The following is a 17807-nucleotide window of genomic DNA, read 5'->3' as shown; positions in this document are numbered from 1 at the left end:
ACGATTACATAAGGGCTCGGCGAAGGTCAACAGAAGGAGCGCTGCATCTGATTGGACTATTTTTTATTATTCTTATTTTTTCTTTAATTGAGAACTAAGCGGGGAAATTCCCTTTTCACTCAGTTATATGTATGCACTAGTTAAAGTAATGTAACGTTTTCAGCTTGTGTGAGATATCCATATTAAATCTTTATATTAATAATCCCTGCTGTGATTATTTAATTTGTAACCTGCACGTTGTAGCCCTGTGAGTTGCAACAAGTGTATATATTATGCTGTTATTGATCAATTTCTAGCAGAAGTACAAAAAAGAAAGTGTGTTTCGGGGACATTCACTCAATTTGGGTTTCTAGTCATTCTAAAAATCTAAATGAAGACAGTATTAGAAAGAATGTTGTAGAATTGTGTAAAGTATATATGGACGATTTAGAAAACAGCTTTATTGAAGAATGCCTTCATTTTAAACACATTTATTTATTTGAAAATAAAGACAATATATCTTCTATGGAAAATAACTGACTCGAAAAACGGGTCCACATTTTCTAACATGGCCACACCAATATGCAATTTTTTGTATTGCCACTGCAAAATTACAGTGGTGAAAGATCTTTTTCACTTGAAAGAATAAAAAATTATTTCTTTTTTGGGACAGCAAATTAAATGATTTGAGTATTTTATCCATAGAGAGCGACTTATTTAATAACTTAAATACGTATGATATTTTTAACCAAAGAAAATGACAGATATATAAATATATAAGTTCCCTTTTTTTTTGTTTGTTTATATAATTTGTCTTGTTCTTTTTTTTCTTTAATTTCACATGAATTTTATTGTTATTTTGTTTAATGGTAATAAATTGACTTCTAATTCTGAAACTTTTGTAAAAAACTTTGCCTGTCACCCACTACCCCTCCTAATTATTTTGTTATGAAGAGGGGCACAATATTGCTAGTAGCTCATGGGCACCGAATATATTAAGACAGCCCTGAGGAGAAATTGTTTGCCTTCCGAGGCCTTAGCAGTAATCTTGGGTTAGTACACTCTGATGAATCTTCAAAAACTATCCATAAAGAAAGCAAGAGTTAACATTTCTTTCATGGTCTATTCTTTTCAGTGAACTGATCAGATCCCAAATTGCACTTACATACAATTATTTTTAAAATATTATTTATTATAACATCATTAGTTCAGATTACAAACATGTGCATCTTCCTTGAAAATTTAAGATGAAAGCTTAAGTTTTTGAAGATCCCATATGGAGAACAAGTGAAATTAGCAATCCTAAAATCATGCACTTCATTTAAAAAATTCCAGTGCAGTAGAGAAAATGTTTTCTTCTAATAATGATCAAAATTTTGCCTTTGCCTATATTTTAGATAATGAAAAATGGACACACAAATTAAATAAAATTAAGACAAGGAACACAATGTATTGCTAGCACTTAATGTCTTTATCAGATCTAGTAACATGAAACAAAGTTGGAAAATTTTCCGAGAAAGATCTATATCTCGCTATTAATTTGAACAGATGTAACTTTTGCATAATAGTTTCATTGAGAATCTGTTTCACATACATAACCGAAATATTTATGGTCCTGGGGGGGATAGAATTGGCAGATCTGCTTCACATAGGAGAGGAACCAATCACAAAAAGGTTCTGCTTCTGTATAATATACATCTTTTATACTTTTGAAAAGTACACTGTGCAAAAAAAACAAAAGGGGGGGGGCAGTTCTATATCTCCCGTTCTACTAGGCTGATTGACGAAATTCAAATTACGTTTTTTATGTCTCGAAAGCGCAACTTAGGATACATATTAGATTTATATATAGCATTATTCTAACATAGGTATTTTGACACAAAATCAGACTTTTTCTGAAATGACATGCCAATTTTTTTTCCATATTTCAATACTACAACTCAAATTATGTCTACATATTAAATTTTGTAAATTTTAGTGTGATATTTACGAAGAAATTCAAAAATTTATCTTTCTACATTTTTTTCAGTTTGCGCCAAGAATTATTTACATGGCGAACCTCTTAATTTATAGCAACCTAACTTCCTTTCCTTTTTTTCATAGTACACGAGCAGAAAAAAGGGACACTGTTTATACTTTCAAATAATTTTAACAAATTGCATAAACCATGTCTGGCGTTATTATCACTTCTAACAAATATGTCAAATTTCAAAAGTGCCAATATGCAAACGTGTGTATATCTTAAGAAATTTTGAATAAAAAAACTAATTTTTTGCAGGTATGCCTAGAAATACATCTACTGTGAGATGATGGTAAAAATTTGATAGTTTACAATTCAAAAATGTTTATAAAACCATTTAAAAATACAAATTTAAAAAAAAATGAATTTTATTTGGAATGAACCTAAATTTCAAAATGTGAAAGGAAAAATCAAATAAGTATAATAAAAAAAAAGAGATATGAATAAATATATACTAAATTCAATTAACATGGAGGAGTTAAAATTTTAAGAGCAAATTTTTTAAAAACTACTTAGACAATTTTTTACAAAACTTGGCACTTTGAATGTTGATATGTTATTTCAGAAAAAGTCCGATTTTGTGTTAAAATACCTGTGTTAGAACAATGCTACACATAAATCTAATATACAAGTTGCACTTTCGAGATATGGAAAACACAAGTTAAATTTCGACAATCAATCCAGTAGAACAGGAGATATAGGATTTGTCTCCCCCCTTTTTTTTTGTGCAAGGTGTACTTTGATATCCTACTGAGATACTTAAAATAAATAAATAAATAAAATCAACAAATTGTGTATCACAGTGAGGCTTGCACGTGGAGACTTGTTACATAGGAAGACTTTTGTTGGATAAATTTTAGTTCAAAATTTTACTCATAAATGATGCATGTAACATTACAGAAGGAGAAAGAACAAGATTATGCATCATTTATTCCTTTGCATTTGCTAAGATATTACTACTAATTTAGCAGACTATCATGAACACTCAGTTGACCAACTTTTTTTTTTTTTTTTTTTTTTTTTTAAAGGATTTATGTCTGCACATTTTTGTGATATTAAATGTACACTACCATCTATCGGTGCAAATCTGAATTAAAAATCTTATACTTTAAAAAATAATAGTAATAAAAAGTCTTAAAATAAGAATTCAAATTCTATGATTTATCCACAAAAATTCAATGTTTTTGCCTGCAATTCAATGTATGACCGTCAAGTTATTGGCTTCATGTGCAAGAAGAGCATTTTGCTGTAACTGTGCTGGAGAAAAAATATCTTAATTCATTAAAAAAAATTTATAAATCTTTAGGGAATTTTTTTTAATTAACTGCATGCTAAATTTGAGTTTATATCAAAATTGGTATTTTTAAATTAATAAAAAATTATAACAATTATTCTAAGACAGAAGTAAAAGTTTTATTTTAAAAAATCAAAATTGTTTGTTTAATTTCTATAAGTTGTGTTCACAAAATTTTCTTTGTGTACTAGACTTTATTAGCAACTTTTTCCTAAAATTACTTTGACTTATTGAAAGTCCTTATCACAAGAAAGCACCGCATGCTATGTGGACCCATTGTATCATTCATAGGGAAGCACTTGCACTGAAGTCGATGAGCTGTGAATTGAATTTGGTATTGGAACTTATCACAGATGTAGTAAACTACATAAAACCTAGGCCGCTGAAAGCCAAACTATTCAAAAAACTTTGCATGGACATGGCAGCTGAACACACTGCCCTGCTATAATCTGCAGTTCATGATGGCTTTTAGGTGGAAATGTCTAATCCCATCCATTCAAGCTACATCAAGAAATTCACACTTTTTTGCAAGAGGAAGGACATGCAAACTCCAGATACTTTGCCAAACCAGACTTTTCACTAAAACTGGCATATTTGTGCAATATATTTGACAAACTGAATGCCTTGAATCTATCTCTACAAAGCAATAATATCCACATCTTGAAATTATTGGTGAAGATTGCGGCATTTAGAAGAAAACTGCAGTTGTAGATAAGAAAAATTAATGAGGATGGTTGTCAAGATTGTTTCCCTGAATTGCATAAATACAGATCCTCTACTGAACTCGTTGTCTCTCAAAAATTGTCATCTCTTTTAACGGAATATGTTTCGAAGCCCACTGAATGATTTGGAAAATACTTTGCGGAAGAAAATATAAAAAAATATTCATGGACCCAAAAACTTTTCCATGCTCAAGCTCTACTAAAATTCCATTCACAAGAAAAAGAGAGTTTTTTTAATGTTCCTGCAACAACAGCCTTAAAACAAAATTCACTTGTTCTGATTTGGTGGAGTTTTTTGAATAATCATCAAAAATGAATATACAATTCTAAGTTCAAAAGCTTTAAGGATTCTCATTCCTTTTGCAACATCTTTTTCATACGAAATGGATTTTCAGTTGTAGCTGTAATAAAGTGCAAATATCGTTCAGAGATCAACGTGGAGAAATAAGAGTGGCAGTGTCAAGTCTTATCACTCGCTTTGAAAAACTTTCTGGAGATCAGCAAGTGCACCCGTCCCATTGATTTTTCCCTATTTTTTCTTTAATAATAATATTCTTGTATATCAGTTCAATATATATATATATATATATATATATCAGCCTCAAAATGTGGTTGTTTTCATTTCTGTGCCTGATCACTAGTATCAATATACAGTCATATTTAATGAATTGTTGTGATTTGCTAACACTATGAAGTAAGCAGGTTGTAAAGCACAAACTTTGTACAACACTTTGTTAAACACGGCTACGGCCCCATGACAAAATAATAAACCTGCAAGTGAGCTGCCAAGTGAAAAGGTTTAGGAACTCCCGATTTACATTATTAAAAAAACTCATATTTAACATATTGTCTTGTCTTTCTGCCTGCAACGTAACAATTTATTTATTTATTTGCTAACATTAAGGAAGAAAACCTTATACTCACATTGATTTCACATAAAATCTAAATAAATAAATAAATAAATTGTTACGTTGCAGGCAGAAAGACAAAACAATAGTCTTATATAAAATCAAAATATAGTTTTATATAAAATGACTGTGGAACTAAAGCTTCCCCCCCTATATTTTACATGGTATGTTTCTTTTTTAGGAAACATATATAGAGAGAGAGAGAGAAAGAGACAGAAAAAGGAAAAGTCTTTTTTAAATTAAAAAAAAAAAAAAAATTAGCAAATTTATCTCATATTTATTTTGAGTAAATATTAATCTACAGAAATTTTCTTTAGAACTTCAGAAAAATGGATGATTCTTCAGGATCTAAAAAATGAGAGAGTTGTTTTATCAACAATTTTTACAGTTACTCAGAAATTAGAAACAACTAGCATCTTGTAAAAGAGAAAAACAAAAACAACAACAAAATAAATAATAATAATGAGAGTCTAAGATATTTACAGTGCAGACGCATGAAACCAACACTTTAGCAGGTGTTAATGTAACATCTGCTAGCAGCTTAAAAAAAGCAAGGATAAACTGAGTTTTGACTTGCACCAATGCAATGCAAGGGATTGCAGTGAATAAAATTACTGGTAACTGGAAAATGCAAACATTCTTCAGCACTGGCAGGTATCAAACATCTCTCTGTGGTATATAAACATCAAAAGAATGCTTGGATGGATAAGAATATTTTTTCACAGGTCTAAAAGCGTTTTTTTTTTTTTTTTTTTTTTTTTTTTTTTTTGCCATTTGTCACGGCGTTGAAATCTAAAAGAAAACCTGAAGAAAGCCCAGTTGTTTTACTGATTGATAACTGCAGAGCACATCCAAGCAAAGAGGAATTGTGTTACGGCAATATTAGAATTATGCATCTTCCCCTCGAACACAACTGCTTCTATCCATTTGGTACAGACAATGGCTCAATTATACAAACCTTTAAAATGATTCATCAGAAAAATTTAAAGAACAAATGTTTTATGTTGAAATACATTATTTTATGTTGAAAGTTTCCTAATAGAACGAACAAATACTTTATTTTCAGCTAACAATTATCCAGATTTAACTGGTGAAGAATTCAATAGTTTTAAAACAGATCAAGGTCTAACAAAAATATTAAAAGCTTTAACATGCAGTAACAAAGCTGAAGAATACGTTTCATGGACAGGAACAACTGAAACACAGGCATGGTTTAATTGCAACAAAAATTTGGTAACTGAGAGAAATGCTAACAGAAGAGGATTTAATTCAAAATGTATTGTTCCAAGAAGAAATTCTGATTCATCAGAATCTGAAGATGATAAAACAGAAAGAAAATATGTTTCTTGGGATGATGCAGAGAAATGTTTTCTAATATTCTTGCAGTTTTGTGATAAAAACCTCAGTAGGCCAGAGAAGTTTCAGAATTGCATCTCATTAGAGAGAGATTTATGGAAAAAAGAGAATCTTTCCCTGAAACAGGCAGACATTCGTAATTTATTCAATCAAATGTCGACTGCATTAGAGCAATGATCAGATTTAAGAATTCCATTTTTTTCTGAGAAAATATGAAATGAATGTTGGGCAAATTCTTATAACTATTTAAACAAAAACTATCACTAAATAGCATGAATAAGTGCCAATAATATACAAGTTTAATATCACAACACAATCATAAGATTTTTCAACTTAGTTTTATGTAAATTGCATTAATTCTCAATTAGTTTTGTTTGTGTAAAGAAGATACATATAAATTTCTATTTATATGTTTTCTAGTGAAGTTTAAAAAAATAAGTTCTTTATACACTATATCTGTAACTTGAATTATATGATTCTTATTACCTTATTACTTCTTTTGTCTTCTAGCAGAATGATTAGTGCAAGTCTGGTGTCTCTGCCGGCTTTCATGGTTGCCATCGTTTTTTAATAGGAATGAAATGTTTTAATTTCGTATGTTAAAAGCTTACTATAAGGTCAGATTTTTATGTATAAAATGTAATTTTCTTTTAAAGTCTCGCATAAATTTTATGTAGGCTTTTAATATTCGAGCTGGTAACAAATAATTTTATAATTTTACTATGGAAAATTCTTTTCTCCATTCACACGGATTTTCTACCTTGAATTGCATTCTGCATATGCTCAACTATCCAGTAGTAAAAGAGCGATCATTCAGCATTCAAGTAACCAAAATATTTTCGAATTAAAAAAAAAATTAATTTAAAATTAAGTAAATAAGAGGTTTGTAGCTCATCTTTAAATTACAAAAACACGAATAGATATAAAACATTAATAGAATCATGCAAAAAAAATATATAACATGAATAGAATCAAACAGAATCTAGATCAACAAAAACTGTTGTCAAACAGCATGACATAGCACCAATAATGGATAAATATGATGTTACATTTGACTTTATATACAGTTTATCCAGCGCATAATTTCTAAAATTAGAAGTGCCGGAGCCCTATGGTAGACCATCAGGAAAGAGGAACAAGAGTAACTAAATAAATAAAATGACTCTTTAAAATTTAAAATTTAAATTGTTAATTATTATCTAATTAATATTTATTAATTATTATGTAATTAATAATTAAAACTAAATAAAATGTAAAGCAATAAATTTAAATTTAACAAGCAATTTTTTTATATAATTTTATTGTTAAAAATAAAATTTTTGAGATCAAATTTCTACTGAAATTGCTGTTCAGTTACATGAAAGAAGTATTGGAGCATTCTTATTTAGGGCTACAGTGCACTCTGTCTAGAATTATGATTTATCCAAAAACTAAAAATTACCTGAGCAATTTAAGGTCTGAGTTTATCTCTTTCTCAATCGCACTTTGAAAAAATTATTAAAATTTGGGACTTGTCTTGAACACAACAGCATGCAGCAGAATATTTTCAAACTTACCTCATCCTGTCATCAGGAAAAGCATGTCTTATACAATAATGGATAAACATTGGCTGCACAACATGAAAAATTATGACAATTAATTTAAGTTTTTAATAGGTTACCTCTGTAACTTCTATATGCTCATTAACTAAATAAAGAACCATCTCTCCTTCAAACATCTAAAGGAAAGACTGGCAAGATGGAAGCCAATTTTCATTTTTGACGAAATTTTGTAATTGAATATCATGTTTTACTTTGGTGTTTATGCCTTTCTTAAATTTGGTGTTTATGCCTTTTTTAAATTTTGACATCTCGTATAATTTAAATGTAGGCATTTGATATTCAAGTTGATAACAAATGAAATGAGTTTTTTTTTTTTTTATAATTTTAGATTGGAATTTTTTTCCTTCCATTCATTTGGCTTTTCTACCATTAACTGCATTTTTTAAGTGCACAATTATCTATAACTCAGCATGTCCCGAACTTTCCAGATAGTTAAGCTTTAGTGAAAGCTCAACTATATGGAAAGTATCTTTATGAGGCTTTTGAATTCTGATTTCCACAGGGAATTTAAAAATAATACTAATAAATTATTTTAATGGAGGAAAATATTTTTTTGATAAGAAATATACATATAATTATAAAAAATACAATTCTTTTATAAATTATGAATGTTAAAATTTATATGCAGCTGAAGTTCATAAACTTAAGTTCTAAATCACATAATCTTTTTCTACAACACGGTTCTTCATTTTTCTGCATGTTTATCTTATTAAAGAATGAATTCAAGAGATTTTGTACCGAAATTTGAATGAAATACAGTTCAGTTTTCGTTCTTTTTGTTTTAAATAACAAAACATTCTTCATAGGCAGCAGTTGAATGCACTTTTTTTTTTTTTTTCTTTTTTTGCCGCTAGGCCCTGGAAACAGTGCGTTTAAAAGCTGCTTCGAATGGTCCAGCCTTCAGCTTTAATAACATCCCTTTCCTCGTCTTATATGAAGAACTTTATTTCTTTCAATTTTACAACACTAATTTCTTTATGCCCATGAAAAATTACAGTCACATTTTATACTGTGTGCAACTGGAAAGCTTTTGTTCTAAATGTGTGATTTGCAGAAATTTTAGATGTTTTGATACATGGAACTTATGCAGAATACGAGTCTTTAAATTCCTGGCTTGAAAATTGGCTCTTATTCTGTGGCGGAATAATTCAGGACCTTAAAAAAACTTCCAGTTTAATCACAACTAGCAAACAGCACATGCCACATTTTCTCATTGTAATATAAACGAATGAGACTCGCAGGGTAAACAAGCCTTTCACTACAGGGTGCTCAATTGAAAAGATTGATTAATAGTTGCTATCAAGTATTCTTTTTTTGGTATTTTAAATAATTTCCCATCCTTAAATAAATGAATCATTAAATTTTGAATAGAACTGGTAGTTAATTTATAGCACCTTCCTATATTCACTTCAGATATGGAACTGCTAACATATTTTGCCAAACAAATACAGTACAAAGTCTGTAATCCGGACATCCATTATGTGGAATGATCTATAATCTGGACCTCAAAGCCAAACTTTTTTTTTTTGCATGCGTTTACACATGCAAGTTTAATGTTACGCATGCGTGTTTAGCACAAAAAAAGGAAGCAACTTAAACAACTTACATTGAAAGAAATGTTTAATAAAGTAAACAAATAAATATTAAGCTTTTTTTTTTTTTTTTTTTTTTTTTTTGTAAATTTTAATACCCTTTAGATCAGAATTGCTCTTTATTTCATAAATTATGGTTTCATATTTTTAATTGTATAATTTCTGGATGCCATCTTACCAGATTTAAATTGATGATCTAATTCGGAAATCCATTAATCCAGATTTAAATTGATGATAAATCCGAAAAAACCCTTAATCCGGAATCGCTGAAGTCCCAACGAGTCCGGATTATGGACTTTGTACTGTAATAATTTCTAAATGCAGATGATAATTCCTGTGATATATTTTCATTTACAACAAAAGCATTATACAAAAAAACACGGTCTGCCAAAAGATTCCAACAAAATTTGCAGTGTCCAATTATTATACTAGTTACTGATTAAACCTTTTTGGATAAATTATTTTATTATAAGGAACATTTGATGATATTTATTTTACAACAAATAGGAAAACAAATAAATAAAAAAGTGCATTTGTTCATTGAAAATCTGCTGGATGCCAGGAAAAGTCGTTATCACTCTAATTTGCTGCAAAACTATAGTTTTACAAAACAACGGGCAGTTGTAATAAGGTTTAAATCTGAAATAATTTTTGAAAAGAAATGAAGTCTTGTAGTGATACAAAGATGCTTTAGTGTACATTTTGATACCAGATAAGCTCCTTGAAACAGACTATTTACAAATTAGGTCAGCAATTGGAAGCCACTAGCTCTGTGTTGAAAAAGAATCATTGCTATTATTTAAGTGTCTGCACACTTGAAAATAGGGCTCTACTTTTATATGCACCTTAATTTCACCAAATGTGGTGATATGTATTCTGCGCTGGTTTTTGGCACGACTGCATGTTGTATGGCAACAATGTTGACGTTGAAAAAATCTTTTGCTGGAGTGATTTAATTGCTCGTTCACGGGTGTGTTTATGAGGATTGAAGTGTATTTTTGGAATTTCTGTGGGACTTTTAAAACGAAGTCTGAAACGCTGAGCTGTTATGAGAACTCGGACGAAGAAGGGCTTTTCTGATAGTTCTTGTGTGGATTTGCAGTTAAATAGTTGCTGGTAAAAGTATGGGGCTGTTTAAGATTTGGGTTGTGATTTTTGTGTAGTAAGTTAACTTTGAAGGAAGTTTTTATTGTTACTTTCGAAATCTTGAATCTCAGAAAGACATGTGATATAGTAAAATCGTGACACTTTTGTTCAGAGACGTTGTGTAACTGGCGAAATTTTATTCAGGAATGTATTATGGTAAGTACATTTTATTTTACTTTTTTTACTTTGCAGAATGTTATGTTCATTGTTTTTTTATTATGAATTTCTGTTGTTATTGTTGTTTTTTGAATTGTTTGCAATTTAGTTTATTTGGTTGATTTGTGCACAATGCCTAGATTGTGCAATTCATAGATGTTTTTTTAAGTTTAAACAGAATGCTGTGTACATGGTAGTCTTCAAAATTTATTGTTATGTTAATTTAATGAAGCGAGGTGTACGTAGTTCGTAGATTCCTTTGCTGCCTATATTGTGCAATTCGTAGATTTTTTTTTAAAGTTAAAACATACTGCTGTGTACATGGATTCTTGTCAAATATTTTTGGTTAGAAACTTTACATTTTTGCTATCTAATTTTTTTTTTTTTTTTCTTTTTTTTTCGGATTTTTAGCTTAAGTTGTGTATTTAAAACATGGTTTTTGAAGACATTTTAGGCTTAAAGTTTGAAATGTAGACAAAAAATTTAGATAGTAATAATATGGCACCGTGAAGTTTCTCGCCAAAAATGTTTGGCGAGAAATTTGGCAACCTGAGGATGCATATAAGAGTAGTTCCGAAAATAGTAACATAGCTCTTTTAGCACACTCAGCAACGTGTAGCTTACTTACATACTGCAAATGTTGTTCTCAGTTTCCTGTACGAGGCATGTTTAGTGCATATGCAATGTCCCAGAGATTTGCTGCAAGCTATGAAGGTAGGAGACAGTGGCCCCTCTGCATAAGCCCGGATATTAATCAATGTGCTTCTTTTTATGCAATTTTTTTAAAAGTTTTTATTTGCAATGAAGCCTACAAATATAACACAGCTCAAGGCCTCTTAATGTGCAGCTATGCTGAGCAGTTTTAGAAGATGTGTGCTGGAGAGTTATGAATGTATGCCCAAGGTTGCTTGCAAAAAATTGTAAAATCTAATGGTGGATATACTGAACACATTTTGCATTATATTCCTTTCTTAGACAGTTAAACGTACTTCAATTTATTTTTTGAATTTCAGTAATAAATAAATTTGAAATAAACTAAAAAAGAACATGACATTTCATAAATTAACATGTATAATACAAGTTTTCCTAATTTGGTTTCAGAAATATATCTACCACCATGGATCCCCCTCTTGGCATCGAACCATTTGGATCCACAGGTGCATTTGGTTTTCTATAAACAATGTCACATCCTTTAATAACACAATAAAAAATTTAATTTTATGGCTAAACATTATTTAAGGCTAAACTCTATTTCAGCATGTGGCTAGGTTTTAGCAACTTCTAAACTGTTTTGCATGCTGAAGATTTTAGTCAGCTTTTTGCAGACATTGTGAAAGCTGCAAATTACAAATCCATATCCTATAATTGAAGGGATTTTTTAGAAAACAGCAAACATGCTTTTAAAGCAGACTTGTTATCCTTTATTTCTATTTCACAATTACAGTCTGAATGTAATTTGAATTTTTTTTACTTTAAAATATATTTTCAAAAATCTCAAATAAATTGTTTTTATTCAATTTTATACACTGGTAATCAAATTGTCTTCACATTTATTCACAAACATTGAAATTTGCTTATTTTGCCTTATTGCATATAGTTCACTAAATCAAAAATGAAATTCCGTGACGCATACCTTCAATTTTAGGCTCAAGAAATGTATCCCAATGGTGTAACACAAGAAGAAAGGAGGAACATCTGTCCCTAGGTGCAGCATCCAGTGGACACCAAAGGGATGTTATGAAATTTTAGGATTATATGTTTTCCTTGTCAACCAGAATGGGCCAGGAAATCTTCAGTTGCCCCTAAGTGCTGAACACCCTAGCTACAACTCTGATGTGTCCTCAACCTTTTTTATTAAAGTCTTTGAAAAATTTTTCTTTTAGGATCATTTTTTGTAATGGTGCCTTACAGAAAATATTGACTCAAATTTCATTCAGGGAAAGTGCAGAATCACCCACTCCTTGGCTCGTTTTTAAGAATTGCACATACTAGGTATCCATGTACACATCGACCTATTTTCACTTTAAAAAAATCCCAGAATTGCAAAAAAATGGCATTGCATACTCCCTTGACTTTATCCATGTACACACGACCTATTTTCACTTAAAAAGTCAAAGAAAATTGACAAAAATCCAATTCTTCTTACTCTTGTAAAAAGGGCCAAACAAATAAGTGGGCGATTCTGCACTTTAACTTTTCATTCTACTAAGCTGAATCCAGGCAAAGTCTATTTTTAATCCCAGATATGTAAAATGCTGAACAAATACAAATACATACATACATGATACAAATTTTAAAAACACTTTATTTGGTTCATTATAGATGTTCTTGTTAATGATCTCATGGGAGGGGAACTGCATTAATTTCATAATAACTAACTAACACGGACACTGAAAATTCTACAGTCGAAATCCATTATTTTTCAAATTTATACAAGCTGCTGAAATATTTCTTCAGTTCTGCTACAAAAAATATCTTAAAATGGAAAATACAATCCAATTTTCGCAAAATTAAATGTGAATAACTATAATAAACTTGTATTAATAACTAGTAATTACATACACCTCAATTTTTTTATATAAATTTATTCGTAATTTTTATCCTTGCGGAAACGGGAGTATTTAACAGTTTAAAAAATCTACCTTCATCGTGTATTGGATGCAAATAGAAAAATAAATGTAAATTGCTAATAATTAATAAGAAATAAAATATATGATTCAATGATTAATAAGATACATTCAATTTTAAATTTAATTTTTGAATACCTGTCATTTTAACAAACACAGAAAGTTTGAAATTAAAAATAAACACCTCAAAATTAAATCGATGCTTTTCTAATAGTAGGTCCATATTAATAATAATAAGCATATTAATGGGTTCTAATAGTATCCCATTAATATGCTTCGGAGAAATACCACATATATATGAACATTTATATTGCGTCATACAAATTTATATTTAAGCTAAAGGAAATTGCATATTAACTCACCATTATCATCTGTAGTTCAAAAAAAAATATAGTCCTACAATTTTACCAAGTACACACACACACAAAAAGAAACGCAAATGTCATTTTTAATTTTTTTGCTGTTACTCTTAAATACATCTTGAAAATAGCGTTATAATCAGCACCGGTTACGCAAAGAAACAGACTTGTTATCCTTTATTTCTATTTCACCTTCATTTTTATTTATTTTTATTTAATTATCACAGCTTTGATATCACGTTTAGCAGATGACAAAGACATTTACAGCTCCAGAAGCCATACACACACATTTTTCATATAATTACACATTTTCATATTAACCGCCGCACAAATTTATCTCCAACATGGCGGGATCGAAATTAAAATACCGCGCTTTTCTCCAAACTCAACCATGCGTGTTGTGCCAACGTCTACATGGCAACAGACACAAAACATCCGAATCTGTCTGATATCTGAGACCCGACGAAGGAGGCTTACCCGGATATTTACCGGCCTCAGGGCAAATACTCTCGACACACGAGTGCTATTGACGAATGAAGGGTTATTGTAATTGGCTATTTATCGCCGTACTGGTTATTTTTTGTTATCATACTTTTACGTATGTTGTAATTGCCATGTGAATGGGTTTGGGGAAGTTTTTATAAAATATTTAGACTCTTCTCTTTAGTGGTATAGTTTGTAGCAAGAACTTAAGATTATCATTATGCATTGAAACTAATCAGTCTGCTCAAAAAATGCATTAGATATGTGATTTTACTCATGCATTATTTCTTCGTACATACACAAATAGAAATATATATTTCTGGCATATACGTATATAATATTTGGAGTGTGCAGTAGTTTTTAAAATGCATGAAATTTATGAAATCAGATTGAAATCTGTGTTATATTTTATTATCTATTTAATGGAGAGATACTTATTTATTACTGATTTAATGGAGAGATACGTTTTATTATATTACGTTTTTATTGTCAAGTGGAGTAATCTTTGAAATATTATAAAAACTGTATAATGGATTGTTTTGCTAAGCAAGTTTTTTCCGAACATTACGCTCTGTTAACTCTTTGTTGAATATGTCCACTGTATTATGAAAAGAAACCTGACATTGTATTAAAAACATATTTCCCTAAAAGATTTAAGGAAGGCAATTATTATTCATTTTCTCAAATATTTGTTTTTATATATTATGTAATGAATGTGGAATATTTATGATTGCAACCTTTGAAATCAATCAAAAATAAATATTTAGGTCAAAAGAATTGTGTATGTAAAAAAACTTGTCCACATATATATTTTCATGTTAACAGAATTTGTTTTTATATATAATGAACAATTATGTGAGTTCATCAATGCAGAGATTCCTTATTGATTTCTACAATATTTGTCCTTGCAATCGTAAAACTGCTTACTGCATATTTGCAAAAAGTATAGATATATTTTCTTTGAAAATAAAAGTAAGACTGTTAAGTAGTGTCTTAGATATCAATTATTTTATCTTTATTTAAAAATTAGGGCGTAATCGGCAAATTACTGAGAAAATTTGGATGACTAAAAACTAAAGAATTTTGAATGCAAGAATGTTAGATAATTTTAGATATAGATTTTATTGCTTATTACTATATTTAACTACACTTATTATTGCAGCTTATGTAAAATTTACTGTTTCTGTTTAAAAAGTTGTTCTTTTTTACATCCTTTCACTTTTATGAAGAAAGTTGGAAGCAGAATTATGGTGCAACATTTATTTCATATAATGCCTGCTGAAAAGTAGGACCAATTATGATGTAACAGGAAAAACAAGGAAACCAACAGTTTTAAGGAAGTATCTGCAGATATCAATTTTAACAGCTAGTATCCTAAACATTAGTCAAAGTGTAACAAATTTTTAACTTTTTGACCCATTTGGGCACCTAAATTATAGACATAGTGATCTTATAGATTCAAATAATTAGATATTAATAAGTGGTCTTCAACCTGTCTCCTATATCTTGCACAACCAGATATTTCACAACTCACTTTACATTTTCACTGCCATCTCTTTTACAGTTTCCAATGGACTCATTTTTTTACACCGAATATACATGTACTTCTATCTACATAATCTATGTATTCATCATATGATTCTTTCTTTTATTTATGTTTTATTTCTTAAGAAATTGATATGATTTTAAAAAAGGACAACATTTATATTATAAGAAAATGATTTAATGAAGGTGACCCTTTTCTTTTTACAATGAAAAAGAGGACAAAAAGCGAACAAAGCAGGACATTTGCGTCTTTACAAAATTTTTTTAAAGCAGTCACACGAACCGTAAAACGACTAAAATACAAATAAATTGTTGTTATTATTACTTCTACATCAATTGGCATGGCAGATGATACCATGTTTATTGCATTTGACAAAATATGTGTATTACAACCTATGCCTAGTGTTTTCTTTTAGAGTAAATCTGGTAATTTTTCATAGACATTATTTACTCCTTTTGCATCTTTTCCCACCAAAATTTGTATTTGTATTATCTGCTGTTAGTGCAACAACTTTATATTTCAAATTGTTTTCATTTATTACTCTGTATAGATGGTTCACCAAAATTTCTTCGCCTTCAATAGACTTTAAATTAAAAATTTTTATGTGAGTGCCATTGTTAACATTATAATATCTTACTATTATTGGATACAATTTTGTTTCATTATGATTCGATGCCTCAGATAAAACTGTTACAAATACTGCATTTTTCAAGTCTTCTGCAAGTATATTGTCACAATTATTATACTCAGAGTATAATAATTATACAGTGAAAGGAAATTTGTATTTGCATCAGATGTAAATGCGAACTATAATATTATAGACACATTAAAATAAACAAAGTAAAGTGCGCAAAAGTGTGAGGTGCATGACAAGTGTGGCTGCGTGATGTTTTGATATGCCCAGAATGTGTTGTCTGTGCATTTTATAATCATGTTTCTTCGAACTGCACCATCACATGACCATTGACATGTAACATTTCGAAGCAGCATCTTTAACTAATACAGAGATAAACAGATTAGTTGTAAAATATTGAAAAGGAAGACAGTTGGGAGGACACTTCTTGAAGAAGGACAGAGTCTACCAAATGAGGACAATTGGTCTCCTTGCTTGGTGGTTCACGTGTAACATTCTTTTCATTGTTACCTCCTGGGGCATAGCTAGAGGGGAGTGAGGGTGGACATCTGTCCCTTGCCCCCCCCAAGGGGAGCCAAACTGATGTTACTAAATTTTAAAATTAAATATTTTCCGTTCTTAGCAAACAAAAGGGGGTGCGAAAACTTCAGCTGGGCACTGAAAACCTTACCTATGACTTTGGTTACATTATCAGCTTTAAGATTTTCCCCAGGCAGATTATTATAATTCTCATACTGTCTTCGGACTAGTTGTAAGACATTTTAGCTCTGCGTATTCCTAAACATTCATGATTTCATTTGGATAAAATTTTCGCGGTGAATCATTTCCATAAGTTTCTTCAGAGTATCAGGTATGAGTCAACATTTCAGACATTAGCATCATATTCTGAAACATAAGCACAGAAGCTAACCATACAGAAATAAATGCCAATGATGATTTAATAGCTGTCCTTTAAAAAAAAAAAAAGTATTCTATATAATATCCTTTAATAAAGGTTAGTTTTTCTATATAAATTCACCTTAGCTGCTTCATTACTTTTTACCATTTTGTCTTATTAAAGATTTTACAGCAGTGCTGTTCTTTTGCAAAGTGGAGATCTGTATTAAATTTCTATTTTTTTAGATATGTACTGTTAAATATAATTTAACAGAAATTCAATTATCCTTCATCCTCTCAACAGCAGTTTTTACTATTCACTTATATATTCTGATGGACAGAATGAAACCCCTAAAAGGCGAAAAATAAAAATAAGTAATAATAATAAAAAAGGGTTTAAAATAAACCATATTGTGATAAATATGATTATTTTGTCATTTTATTTATAATAGAGGAATAAATTACTGTTTTAAAAACAAAACAGTACTATGGAATAAAATTACATAGA

The 17807-nt window shown here is 29.8% G+C and overlaps 1 protein-coding gene across 1 annotated transcript in view; it reads right to left on the bottom strand.

Moving 5' to 3' along the window:
* The window catches only part of LOC118193334 (uncharacterized), a 179691-nt gene extending 165425 nt beyond the window's left edge, over window positions 1–14266 (bottom strand). The window contains exon 1 of the mRNA XM_085818527.1: window positions 13764–14266. The gene's annotated coding sequence lies outside the window, so the exon portion shown is untranslated. The remainder of the gene's footprint in view (window positions 1–13763) is intronic.
* Between the last annotated feature and the right edge of the window lie 3541 nt (window positions 14267–17807).

This window comes from Stegodyphus dumicola, chromosome 6 (genome assembly GCF_044657685.1).
Source record: "Stegodyphus dumicola isolate Sdum_Otavi_A_Nest chromosome 6, ASM4465768v1".
Taxonomy (NCBI): Eukaryota; Metazoa; Arthropoda; class Arachnida; order Araneae; family Eresidae; genus Stegodyphus; species Stegodyphus dumicola.
Note: the sequence above shows the minus strand (reverse complement) of the source record. Positions and strands in the feature narration are given on the sequence as shown.